We start from the raw sequence: 13,969 nt of genomic DNA on the forward strand, positions 1-13,969 counted from the left end.
AGACGCTTACTCCTTGGAAGGAAAGTTATGACCAACTTAGATAGCATATTCAAAAGCAGAGACATTACTTTGCCAATTAAGGTCTGTCTAGTCAAGGCTATGGTTTTTCCTGTGGTCATGTATGGATGTGAGAGTTGGACTGTGAAGAAGGCTGAGCACCAAAGAATTGATGCTTTTGAAGTGTGGTGTTGGAGAAGACTCTTGAGAGTCCCTTGGACTGCAAGGAGATCCAACCAGTCCATTCTGAAGGAGATCAGCCCTGGGATTTCTTTGGAAGGAATGATGCTAAAGCTGAAACTCCAGTACTTTGGCCACCTCATGTGAAGAGTTGACTCATTGGAAAAGGCTCTGATGCTGGGAGGGATTGGGGTTAGGAGGAGAAGGGGACAAGAGAGGATGAGATGGCTGGATGACATCACTGACTCGATGGACAGGAGTCTGAGTGAACTCCAGGAGTTGGTGATGGACAGGGAGGCCTGGCGTGCTGTGATTCATGGGCTTGCAAAGAGTCGGACACGACTGAGAGACTGAACTGAACTGATATAGCCTGAATTTTTTACCATTGATCAGGATTTCAAAATCTCAGTACTATTAACATTTTGGACTGTAAATTCTTTTGTGGGAGCTGTTCTGTATTTTGCAAGATATTTAGCAACAGCCCTTGCTTCCATCCATTAGATACCAGTAGGATTTGGAGGCCAGAAAATTTGGAAAACTCAGCAGTGGCCACAGGACTGGAAAAGGTCAGTTTTCATTCCAATTCCAAAGAAAGACAATGCCAAATAAATGCACAATTGCACTCATCTCACACACTACCAAAGTAATGCTCAAAAATTTCCAAGTGAGTCTTCAGCAGTACATGAACCATGAAATTCCAGATTTCAAGTTGGATTTAGAAAAGGCAGAGGAACCAGAGATCAGATTGCCAACATCCGCTGGATCATTGAAAAAGCAGGAGAGTTCCAGAAAAGCATTTGTTTCTGCTTTACTGACTATGTCAAAGCCTTTGACTGTGTGGATCACAACAAACTGGAAAATTCTGAAAGAGATGGGAATACCAGACCACCTGACCTGCTTCCTGAGAAATTTGCATGCAGGCCAAGAAGAAACAGTTAGAACTGGAACAACAGACTGGTTCCAAGATGGGAAAGGGGTACCTTTAAGCTGTATATTGTTATCCTGATTATTTAACTTATATGCAGAGTACTTCATGCAAAATGCTGGGCTGGATGAAGCACAATATGGAATCAAGATTGCCAGGAGAAATATCAGTAACCTAAAATATGCAGATAACATCACCCTTAAGGCAGAAAGCGAGAGGAACTAAAGAGCCTCTTGATGAAAGTGAAAGAGGAAAGCAGAAAAGTTGGCTTAAAACTCAACATTCGGAAAAATGATCATGGCATCTGGTTCCATCACTTCATGGCAAATAGATGGGGAAACAATGGAAACAGTGAGAAGTTTCATTTTGGGGGTCTCCAAAATCACTGCAGATGGTGACTGCAGCCATGAAATTAAAAGACACTTACTCCTTGGAAGAAAAGCTATGACCAAATTTGATAGCATATTAAAAAGTAGATATATTACTTTGCCAATAAAGATCTGTCTAGTTAAAGCTATGGTTTTTCCAGTAGTCATGTATGGATGTCAGTGTTGGATTATAAAGAGAGCTGAGCGCTGAAGAATTGATGCTTTTGAACTGTTGTGTTGGAGAAGACTCTTGAGAGTCCCTTGGATAGCAAGATCCAACCAGTCCATCCGAAAGGAAATCAGTCCTGAATATTCCTTGAAAGGACTGATGCTGAAGCTCCAATACTTTGGCCACGTGATGCAAAGAACTGACTTATTGCAAAAGACCCTGATGCTGGGAAAAATGGAAAGCCGAGAAGAAGGGGGCGACAGAGGATGAGTTGGTTTGATAGATGGCATCACTGACTCACTGGGCATGAGTTTGAGCCATCTTCTGGAGTTGAAGATGGTCAGGAAATTATCTCCAAATCATGGAAACAGTTCATGCAGCTCAATATAAAAAAAAAAAAAAGAAGAAGAAAAAGAAGACGATGGACAGTGAAGCCTGACATATTGCAGTCCATGGGGTTGCAAAGAGTCAGACACAACTGAGCAACTGAATTAACTGAGCATACCTTCCAGTTGTGACAACCAAAAATATCTTCAGATCTTTCTGGTGTATCAGGGGGAGGGGGGGATATTGTCTCATGTTAAGAACCATTATAATTGACTCATTTTTTGATGCTCAATATATCAGAAGATAGTTCCTCTTTTATTTAGTCCCATTGTTCTTTTACTCCTATCACAGGCTTTTTTGAAAATTTTCATCCTTTATGGAAAGAAAAAAGATATTCCACCATCATATTTCCCTTCTCTATTAGTGAGTCTCAGATCTGGGTACCAAAGTGCGCATCATTTTTAAAGGAAGGAGGCTGACCCTACTGACAGCAAGCCTATTTGAATGACCAAGTGGAAATATATGAAGTCCTAAGTGCATAATGATGTCTGCAAAACAAACTTGAAAATGCATACTCCTTTGTGCATTTTTCAAACAAAATTTCTAATTTACACACACACACACACACACATATATATATATATATATAATTATAGTTAATCACTCCAAAAACATCAGTTTCTCATACATTTCCATTCTTCAGGAACTGGGCAGATAGCAAGAGCAGTTGGTTACCAGATGATCTACCATCTGACTATGAAGCACCTTATGAATATAGCAAGGGGTCTCAACCCTGACTCTGCATTTTAGGAGGGCAGTTGGTTGAAGCACATATTTCTGTATTTAAAAAAATGATGCCCTTAACAAGATGATCACTTAACGATCATCACTTAAAAATGATAATTTAACTAGAGTTATTTCTGAATGAAAATAATGGGTAACATTTAGCACCATTTGCCATTAAAACCAAACTTGCTGATGAATGATCTGCATAATCTTGTTGCATTCAGCTTCAATATAAGTAAAACATAGATAAGAATAACTATCTACACACAGGGTTTTTGATCTGGCTCATATCAATCTGTGGATATATCATTCCTTTATCAAAAAAATCTTTCATGATACCACATTGCTCATTTCAGCTGAGCCAAACTTGTGTGTGTATAAGAATTTGATGGAATGCTCTTGAAACATTTATTTTTGCCTAGGACTCTGCCTTCAAAAGCTCTAAATGAGTTGATTTGAAGATTAAATTTCTGGTAAATACTCCACCTATGTTTAATGTAAGTGGTCTGAAGTCTGAGAAACATAGAAAAATAGAAACCCTGACTTACTGAGTAACATAAATAACCTGGCATTTAAGAAGCTCCATAACCTGCATCCAGTCTAATTCCATCAGATACAAATGACATGTTAAGGTCAGTGGCAAGATGACAGCCTTCCCTTAGAAAAAGCAGTGATATTAAATGCATAAACCACACCTAACAGGTCAGAAGCTGGTTGATGTTAACCTCCAGAAATCACTAGCATCATTATTTTCTTTCTTCAGTTAACATTTTTAAAATATTTTATTTTGTATTGGGGTACAGTCAATTAACAATGTTGTGATAATTTATATATGGTGAAATTTATAATTTCAGGTGAACAGCAAAGGTATATACATGTATCCATTCTCCCCGAAATGTCCCTCCCATCCAGGCTGCCACATAACAGTCAGCAGAGTTCCCTGTGATATACAGTGCATGGTTATTCATTTTAAATATAGAAGTCTACAAGCCCTTTCCAAACTTTCTAACTATCCCTTCCTTTCATTTTTCTTCCAGCAGCCATAAGTTTGTTTTCTAAGTCTGAGAGTCTGTTTCTGTTTTGTAAATAAGTTCATTTGTATTATTTCTTTTTAGATTCCATATATAAGGGATGTCATTCAATATTTCCCCTTCTCTGTCTGACTTACTTCACTCAGTAGGACCATCTCTGGGTCCATCCATGTTGCTGCAAATGGCATTATTTCATTCTTTTAAAGGCTGAGTAATATTCCATTGTGTATATGTACCACATTGCAGCACTGTTTACAATAGCCAAGACATGGAAGCAACCTAAATGTCCATTGACAGCTGCTGCTGCTGCTGCTAAGTCACTTCAGTCATGTCCGACTCTTTGCAACCCTATGGGCCATAGCCCACCAGGCTCCTCTGTCCATGGGATTTTCCAGGCAAGAATACTGGAGTGTGTTGCCATGCCCTTCTCCAGGGGATCTTCCCAAACTTGGGATAGAATCCATGTCTCTTAAGTCTTTTGCATTAGCAGGCGAGATCTTCACTGTTAGTGCCACCTGGGAAGTCACATGAACAGATATACGAAACCTTAATTTTTTTCACTAATGTATGCAACTTAATTAGATAAACAGTTTTATTTGTTTATATTGTGATGGCCTGCTGCTGCTGCTGCTAAGTCGCTTCAGTCGTGTCCGACTCTGTGCGACCCCAGAGACAGCAGCCCACCAGGCTCCCCCATCCCTGGGATTCTCCAGGCAAGAACACTGGATTGGGTTGCCATTTCCTTCTCCAGTGCATGAAAGTGAAAAGTGAAAATGAAGTTTCTCAGTAGTGTCCTACTCCTAGCGACCCCATGGACTGCAGCCCACCAGGCTCCTCGGTCCATGTGATTTGCCAGGCAAGAGTACTGGAGTGGGGTGCCATCGCCTTCTCTGTTTGATGGCCTATATGTGTATATTTCAAATATATAAATCAATAAATCTTGAAAATTCTGTGAACTATCATTTATAAGCATCATATTCAAGACTTTCTTAGTTTGAATAATTATTAGTATTTGCTTATTATATTTTATCACTATGGTCAAAGATACCTTAAACATGTGACAATGTATGGAAAATTATTATCTCATTTTACTATATCAAAAAACCTGGTCAAGGTATAGGTGTGTGGTTCTCAGGTATATTGCATTGTGATCTAGGTATTTATCCACTTTCAACAACACTTTTATATGCTAAAATCAGATTTTAACATACAGCAGGTGTTGTAGCCACGCGTTCTGGAAAACAAACTCACTCAGAAGGACAATGCAGAGAGTGGAGTGCAGTTTATTACAATGGCGGGCCCAAGGCAGAGTCTCCTCTTGGCCAAGGACCAGTTTTTGTGAAAACCTTGTATACCCTAAGTGTATGTTCTCAAACCCTCCTCCCCAAATTCTCTGAAACTAGTCTGAACAAAGGAAAAGAAAGATACAATCAAAACTAACCCGTGATTCGTATGCCTTAAGCCTAGGTAGTTAACAGTGGACAATTATCAATAGGCCTGTGGTCATAATCTTGCCTTGAAAATCCCATGGACGGAGGAGCATGGAAGGCTGCAGTCTATGGGGTAGCTGAGGGTCGGACACAACTGAGGGACTTCACTTCACTTTTCACCTTCATGCATTGGAGAAGGAAATGGCAATCCACTCCAGTGTTCTTACCTGGAGAATCCCAGGGATGGAGGAGCCTGATGGGCTGCCGCCTATGGGGTCGCACAGAGTCGGACATGACTGGGGTGACTTAGCAGCAGCAGCAGCAGCATACCCCAATAAGCATAATAGAATTTATGATTCTATTTGGTTACAGACAGTTAGGGTATTCTTTTAGGTGACAGAATGTCTAGGTATGAGCCCTGGGGCTCTTCCATCCAGGGATTCTGGTTTTCCAGTTGGTATGTCATTTCCATAGATACTGGGCATATAGGTCAAAGTCCACAGTCTGGCCCTAGATGGAGTCTTGCTTTCAAGATGGAGTCTGTACTGTTTTCTCCTTCACAGGAACCTATTGAATTAGGAAAATTAATCACTAAATGAGAGCTTAAAATATAAATGAAAGCTTAAAATAAACAGCTAGAACACTTTTTAAAAAATGCATGACTAAATAAACAATAATGATTAAAATGATAATGTTTCCATAGGACACCCATGGAAATAGATTTCATTGTTTTATGTCCCTTACTTTCTGCACCTGCTGTTGGAACACCTGTTTGTTTTAGCCAGCTGTGAAAACTACAGAACACTCTGAAAGCACCAGGGCTGAGGCAGAGGTCCACTTTTCCTATATCCTGGCAGAAGAAGAGTTGTGGCCTGGTGGAAGCTACCTCTGCTAGCCTTTTAAAACTCCATGACTCACTGTGAAAATCTCATGGAGGAACTTCATCTCCCCCAGTGGACAAGTGTCCATCTATAGGTTTCAGTTTATCAGATTTTCCCTGGAGGTAGCAGAGAGGAACAGCCAGATAGAAGCATGTACGTACAGCATAGACCTTATGGAAATGGTCCAGTTACTCCACGGCTTGTGTAATTTTTTTTAAATGATGATGATGAAAAGAAAAGGGAGTAGGAGAAAGTACAGAAACATGTTAGAGATGCTTATTGAATTTGTACTTCTCATAAGAATCTATTTCCCCCAAATCCTAATTCTGAGAGGGTAACAAGAAGGAAAGCCAGGGGGTCTCCAAACAGAGGAAACAGGCTGCAAGTGTTAGACTTTTTTTTCTCTCTCTCTTAAGCAGCAGGAGGAAACAAAGTAGTGTTATATCTTTTTCCTTCTCTATACAAATTTAAAAAGAGGTTCTCTTAAAATTCTGTGTTGCCACCTGAACTTAACTTTTCTCAAACCTTGAGCTAACCAATGCATTTTTCTTATGGAAATGCTTGTCTTAAGCTATGTTAATGTACTATGCATTTACCCAGACTCTGTCTTCAAGTCATTCAGGCTAAAGGCTCAGAACCCACTTGACAAACCGGTATGTTATACACATACATTGTTCTCCGAATCTATATTAATGAAACTATATATTTGTATGGAAATCTGCCATTCTTCAAGATTCATGTCAATCATTTTATGGCCCGGGATAACACCTGGTGCCATTCTCTGACTTTTGAGACATTTCCTTTCTTTAATTAACAGACTGCTAGTGGCTATATAACATCCAGCTAAAGACTAGCAGAGGGGCACTCTTTCTACCCCCTTCTGATGTCTATGTCAGAAGCTCTCTCTATCTTTTTTATACTTTAATAAAAGTTTATTACACAAAAGCTCTGAGCGATCAAGCCTCTTCTCTGGCCCCAGATTGAATTCTTCTCCTCTGGAGGCCAAGAATCCCGGTGTCTTTTGTGGTTCAGCAACAACCTTTCAATTCTATTTATATTTTTACTTTTTATTTTACATTGTAGTATAGCTGATAAACAATCTTGTGATAGTTTCAAGTGCACAGCAGAGTGACTCCACCTTAGATGTACATGTATTCATTCTCCCCCAAACTCCCCTCCCATCCAGATTGCCACATAACGTTGAGCAGAGTCCCCTGTGCTATACTCTAGGTTCTTGCTGCTTATCCATTTTAAATATAGCAGTGTGTACATAACAATCCCAAACTCCCTAACTACCCCTTCCCCCATTATAAATTTGATTTAGAAGCATGAAACTATACATAAACTGAAAAATACCAGAGGAGTTGTTACTCCTGAAGATTTAAAATTAGGTATGAATGATGCCTTCATGTCTGGAACCCAGAAAACAGAACAGCACTTAGAATATAGTAAACAATGTCAATTCATTTTGTGAGAAAGACTCCTTTCTCTGAATTCAGTGAAGAGTTCAGATATAGAATTCCATGCATTTGAGACTGGCTGCCAGAGTCATCTTTTCCCCACCACATCCTCTAGCTGAAATCATTTCTTTTTCTGGTGACAAAATATGTTTCAGTGATGGGGGCTCCTTCACAGCCTGGGCTCCCTTTTCTGAATGCTCACAGATGAGCAAAGGTCTTTCTATTCTCTACTTACCTATCAAAACCATCTAATTTCCCCATCTCATGACCCCATTTCATCCTTGAGAGAATGTCATCCCTGGATAAATGAGGAATTTGTTTTTATCTATAAAAGATGCACAATGAGGTAGAAATACAAAATGCATGCAGTATTTTATGGTGACATTTGGAAAACTTATAATAATGTTAAGTTTTACCATACTTCCTCTTGTTGTAGCTATGCGTTCTGGGAAACAAACTCACTCAGAAGGACAATGCAGATAGTGGAGTGCAGTTTATTACATGGTGGGCCCAAGGCAGAGTCTTCTCTTAGCCAAGGACTCCAACCAGTTTTTGTGAAAACCTTATATACACTAAGTGTACGTGACCAAACCCACCTCCCCAAATTCTCTGAAAATAGTCTGAAAAAAGGAAAATAAAGACACAATCAAAGTTAACCCATGATTCATACACCTTAGGCCTAGGTGGTTAACAGTGGACAACTATCAATAGGCCTATGGTCATACCTCAATAAGCATAATAGAATTTATGATTCTATTTGGTTACACAGACAATTAGGGTATTCTTTTAGCAAGGAAGAATCTAGGTATGAGCCCTGGGGCTCTTCCATTTGGGGGTTCTAGTTTTCCAGTTGGTATGTCATTTCCATAGATACTGGACATATAGCTCAAAGTCCATAGTCCAGCCCAGGTTGGAGTCCTGCTTTCAAGATGGAGCCTGTTCTGTCTCTTTCCTCCTTCACTCTCAACCTGGAAAACAGTAAAGAGTAAGAAATCTCTCCAGCTTTCTGTGCTCTGGGCATTAGCTTCCTGAAAGGAACAATTCTTCCCCTTATAACTCAGATAAAATGCATAGATGCCCCTTGTCTACCTCAGACCCTCCAAATTCCTATTTTTTGCCTCATAAATAATTATTAATGGACTTCCATGGTAGCTCAGCTTGTAAAGAAGCTGCTGCAATTTAAGAGGCTATGGTTCAATTACGGGATCAGGAAGATCCGCTGGAGAAGGGAGAGGCTACCCACTCCAGCATTCTTGGGTTTTCCCTGGTGGCTCAGGTGAAGAATCCACCTGCAATGTGGGAGACCTGGATTCAGTCCAGCAAGATCCCCTGGAGAAGGGGATGGCTACCCACTCCAGTATTCAGACCCTCCAAATTCCAATTTTTTGTCTTATAAATAATTATTCATAGGTGAACTGCTGCCCCACTCATCCTTTGGAACAAAATGCTTATTAATCAAACTGTTTTAACACACCAATCCTTCTTCTCACTTGCCCATATCCTGCTCTCTGTACCTTACTCCTTCCTCTCTGTAAGAGAAAAAACACTCTTGATTAACCCCGAAATGTTTGCTGAACTTATATTCAGCAACTTATATTTCTCTCTATTGCAATAGTCATCCTGGGTTGCAATAAGCCTTTTTACCCTGCCTTGCCTATTGTCTTGTCAAATAAAATCTCCCCTTACTAAGTCCACATTTTTTCTTTATTTGATATATGTTTAGTTCCTAGGACTGTGGTTAGAGGCTGACTATTTATTTTAAAGGAGAAGTCCTAATTCACTGCATCTTAATATAAAGGGCTTCCTGAGAATTTTTATGGTTTGCTAAATCTCTCATTTTTCCAACTGGTAGTAGGTTTAAGAAGTGTATTAGATGGATTTTCTATTGTGTTGCAGTCATTTTCCTCAGCTTTTAGTAACGCCCTTATCTGGACAAAGTAAATATTTCCATTTTTTATCAGCAATAATTAGAAATACAACCCATGTAGCTTCCTGTTCCCTGAAATTTCTCCAGGATGCTTCATTGACAGCAATGAAATAAAAAACTTTAAAAGCAATGGCTTTGATTGTATAGCAAGTTGGTGATTTTTTGAGCTACTTTATTATTTATCTTCATTGGCCTGTAGTTGATTTACAATACTGTAAATTAATTTCAGGTGTCCATCAAAGTGACTCAGTTCAGTGTATAGGGGTGTGTGTGTGTGTGTGTGTATGTATATATATATATATATATAATATAGTTCTCTGTGTTATACAGTAGGTCTTTATTGTTTATCTATTTTATACATAGTAGTCAGATCAGATCAGTCGCTCAGTCATGTCCGATTCTTTGCGACCCCATGAATCGCAGCATGTCAGGCCTCCCTGTCCATCACCAACGCCCGGAGTTCACTCAGACTCACATCCATCAAGTCAGTGATGCCATCCAGCCATCTCATCCTCTGTCATCCCCTTCTCCTTTTGCCCCAAATCCCTCCCAGCATCAGAGTCTTTTCCAATGAGTCAACTCTTCGCATGAGGTGGCCAAAGTACTGGAGTTTCAGCTTTAGCATCATTCCTTCCAAAGAAATCCCAGGGCTGATCTCCTTCAGAATGGACTGGTTGGATCTCCTTGCAGTCCAAGGGACTCTCAAGAGTCTTCTCCAACACCACACTTCAAAAGCATCAATTCTTCAGCGCTCAGCCTTCTTCACAGTCCAACTCTCACATCCATACATGACCACAGGAAAAACCATAGCCTTGACTAGATGAACCTGTGTTGGCAAAGTAATGTCTCTGCTTTTGAATATGCTATCTAGGTTGGTCATAACTTTCCTTCCAAGGAGTAAGTGTCTTTTAATTTCATGGCTGCAATCACCATCTGCAGTGATTTTGGAGCCCAGAAAAATAAAGTCTGACACTGTTTCCACTGTTTCCCCATCTATTTCCCATGAAGTGATGGGACCGGATGCCACGATCTTAGTTTTCTGAATGTTGAGCTTTAAGCCAACTTTTTCACTCTCCTCTTTCACTTTCATCAAGAGGCTTTTTAGTTCCTCTTCACTTTCTGCCATAAGGGTGGTGTCATCTGCATATCTGAGGTTATTGATATTTCTCCCGGCAATCTTGATTCCAGCTTGTGTTTCTTCCAGTCCAGCGTTTCTCATGATGTACTCCGCATATAAGTTAGATAAACAGAGTGACAATATATAGCCTTGATGAACTCCTTTTCCTATTTGGAACCAGTCTGTTGTTCCATGTCCAGTTCTAACTGTTGCTTCCTGTATTTGTTAATCCCAAACTCTGTTTATTCTTCCCACATCTCCTTTGGTAACCTTAAGTTTGCTTTCCATGTCTGTGAGTTGATTTCTGTTTTTAAATAAGTTAATTTGTATCACTTTTTAGATTCCACATATAAGTTATATCATATAATATTTATCTTTCTGTGTCTGACATTTCACTTAGTATTAGAATCTCCAAGTCCATCCATGTTGTTGCAAATGGCATTATTTCATTTTTTAAAATGTCTGAGTAATATTCCACTGTGTATATGTACTGTATCTTCCTCATACATTTATCTGTTCATAGACATTAAGGTTGTTTCCATGTCTACACTATAGTAAATTGTGCCACGTTGAACAAATTAAAATTTTCATCTTTTCTGGAAACGTGCCCAGGAGTGGTATTACTGGACCACATGGTATCTCTAGTCTTGGTTTTTTAAGGAGGCTCCATACTGTTCTCCATAGTGGCTGCACCAAATTACGTCCCCACCAACAATGTAGGAGGGTTCCCTTTTCTCCACACCCTCTGTAGCATTTGTTATTTGTAGACATTTTGATCATGGACATTCTCTGCAGTGTGAGGTGATACCTTTAGAGTTGCTTTAATATAAAAACCTCTGTAGAATTAAAAGCAATGCATAAAATATGTCCTTTTGTAAGAAGAAAGTTAGACCTTTGCAGTTAAGTATAAAACAAAGGAATTCAGTTCAGTTCCGTTCAGTTCAGTTGCTCAGTCTTGTCCAACTCTTTGCGACCCCATGCATTCAAATGGGTATATCTTTCATTTTTTCCTTTGTTTTTCACTTCTTTTCTTTTCACAGCTATGTGTAAGGCTCCTCAGACAGCCATTTTGCTTTTTTGCATTTCTTTTTATTGGGGATGGTCTTGATCCCTGTCTCCTCTACAATGTCATGAACTTCTGTCCATAGTTCATCAGGCACTCTGTCTATCAGATATAGTCCCGTAAATCTATTTCTCACTTCCACTGTATAATCATAATGGATTTGATTTAGGTCATACCTGAATGGTCTAGTGGTTTTCCCTACTTCAATTTAAGTCTGAATTTGGAAATAAGGAGTTCATGATCTGAGCCACAGTCTGCTCCCGGTATTGTTTTTGCTGACTGTATAGAGCTTCTCCATCTTTGGCTGCAAAGAATATAATCAATGTGATTTTGGTGTTGGCCATCTGGTGATGTCCATGTGTAGAGTATTCTCTTGTGTTGTTGGAAGAGGGTGTTTGCTATGACCAGTGCGTTCTCTTGACAAAACTCTATTAGTCTTTGCCCTGCTACATACTGTATTCCAAGGCCAAATTTGCCTATTACTCCAGGTGTTTCTTGACTTCCTACTTTTGTATTCCAGTCCCCTATAATGAAAAGAACATCTTTTTTGGATGTTAATTCTAAAAGGTCTTTTAGGTCTTCAGAGAACCATTCAACTTCAGCTTCTTCAGCTTTACTTGTCGGGGCATAGACTTGGATTACTGTGATATTGAATGGTTTGCCTTGGAAACAGAGATCATTCTGTCGTTTTGAGATTGCACCCAAGTACTGCATTTTGGACTCTTTTTGACTATGATGACTACTCCATTTCTTCTAAGGGATTCTTGCCCACAGTAGTAGATATAATGGTCATCTGAGCTAAATTCACCTATTCCAGTCCGTTTTAGTTCACTGATTCCTAAAATGTCGACGTTCACTCTTGTCATCTCCTGTTTGACCACTTTCAATTTGCCTTGATTCATGGACCTAACATTCCAGTCTCCTATGCAATATTGCTCTTTATAGAATTGGACCTTGCTTCTGTCACCAGTCACATCCACAACTGGGTGTTGTTTTTGCTTTGGCTCCGTCCCTTCATTCTTTCTGAAGTTATTTCTCCACTGATCTCCAGTAGCATATTAGGCACCTACTGACCTGGGGAATTCATCTTTCAGTATTCTATCTTTTTGCCTTTTCATATGGTTCATGGGGTTCTCAAGGCAAGAATACTGAAGTGGTTTGCCAGTCCCTTCTCTAGTCGACCACATTTTGTCAGAACTCTCCACCATGACCCATCGATCTTGGGTGGCCCTACACAGCATGGCTTAGTTTCATTGAGTTAGACAAGGCTGTGGTCCATGTGATCAGATTGGTTAGTTTTCTGTGATCGTGATTTCAGTCATTCTGCCCTCTGATGCCCTCTCTCAGTGCCTACAATCTGACTGGGGTTTCTCTTACCTTGGACATGGGGTATCTTTTCACGGCTGGAGTACATTAAATCTAAGTGGGTAGGGTGATAAGTTTTTATGGAATGCAAATCCTATTTTACCTGATGGTTTCACTCTCCTAGGTATCTGAACCATTTATCAGACATTCCCCATGTACTTGAGTCTACTCAGTTGAACTCCACGTCCATTTCCCCCCTGCTTTTAGAGAGAGCAGAGTGAGCAGTATGGAGAGCCAGCGTATCCATAAAGAAAACCTGAAAGGCTTAGATTCTCAGGAAACTAGTGATGCCAGTCAGCACAGACTACAAAATAACATTCTGTTTCATCATTTTATAAAGCTATGAACAATATTTTTGTTATTGCATCTTCAATTATGATGGGTTCAGTAATATAAGCAGTGTTTCTAATATATACTTGACCCTAGCATCCCGTTCCCCCACCCCGCTTTCCTGAGCTGGTGTGTTCCAATGATCCAGATTTTAAACAAGTTTCATAGATTATATCTTTGTATTCAAGATTGTAAACAATTGTTAGACTATCGCAGCATTAATAGAATATTAGGGAGGCATAAACATGCAATATGCTTTACCTGGTCTTCCTTGGTGGCTCAGTCAGTAAAGATCAGCCTGCAATGCAGGAGACCACCTGCAACCCAATAGGCATGGGTTTGATCCCAGGTTTGGGAAGATCCCCTGAAGAAGGAAATGGCTACCTATTTCAGTATTCTTGCTTGGGAAATCCCATGGACAGAGGAGCCTGGTGGGCTATAGTCTCTGGTGTCACAAGAGTTGGACTCGACTTAGCAACTAAACCACCACCACCACTATCATGCTTCACCTGCCGCTGCTGCTAAGTCGATTCAGACATGTCTGACTCTGTGAGCCCCCATAGACGGCAGCCCACCAGGCTCCTCTGTCCCTGGGATTCTCCAGGCAAGAATA

Source organism: Bos taurus, chromosome 17 (assembly GCF_002263795.3).
Source record: "Bos taurus isolate L1 Dominette 01449 registration number 42190680 breed Hereford chromosome 17, ARS-UCD2.0, whole genome shotgun sequence".
NCBI classification, from domain to species: Eukaryota; Metazoa; Chordata; class Mammalia; order Artiodactyla; family Bovidae; genus Bos; species Bos taurus.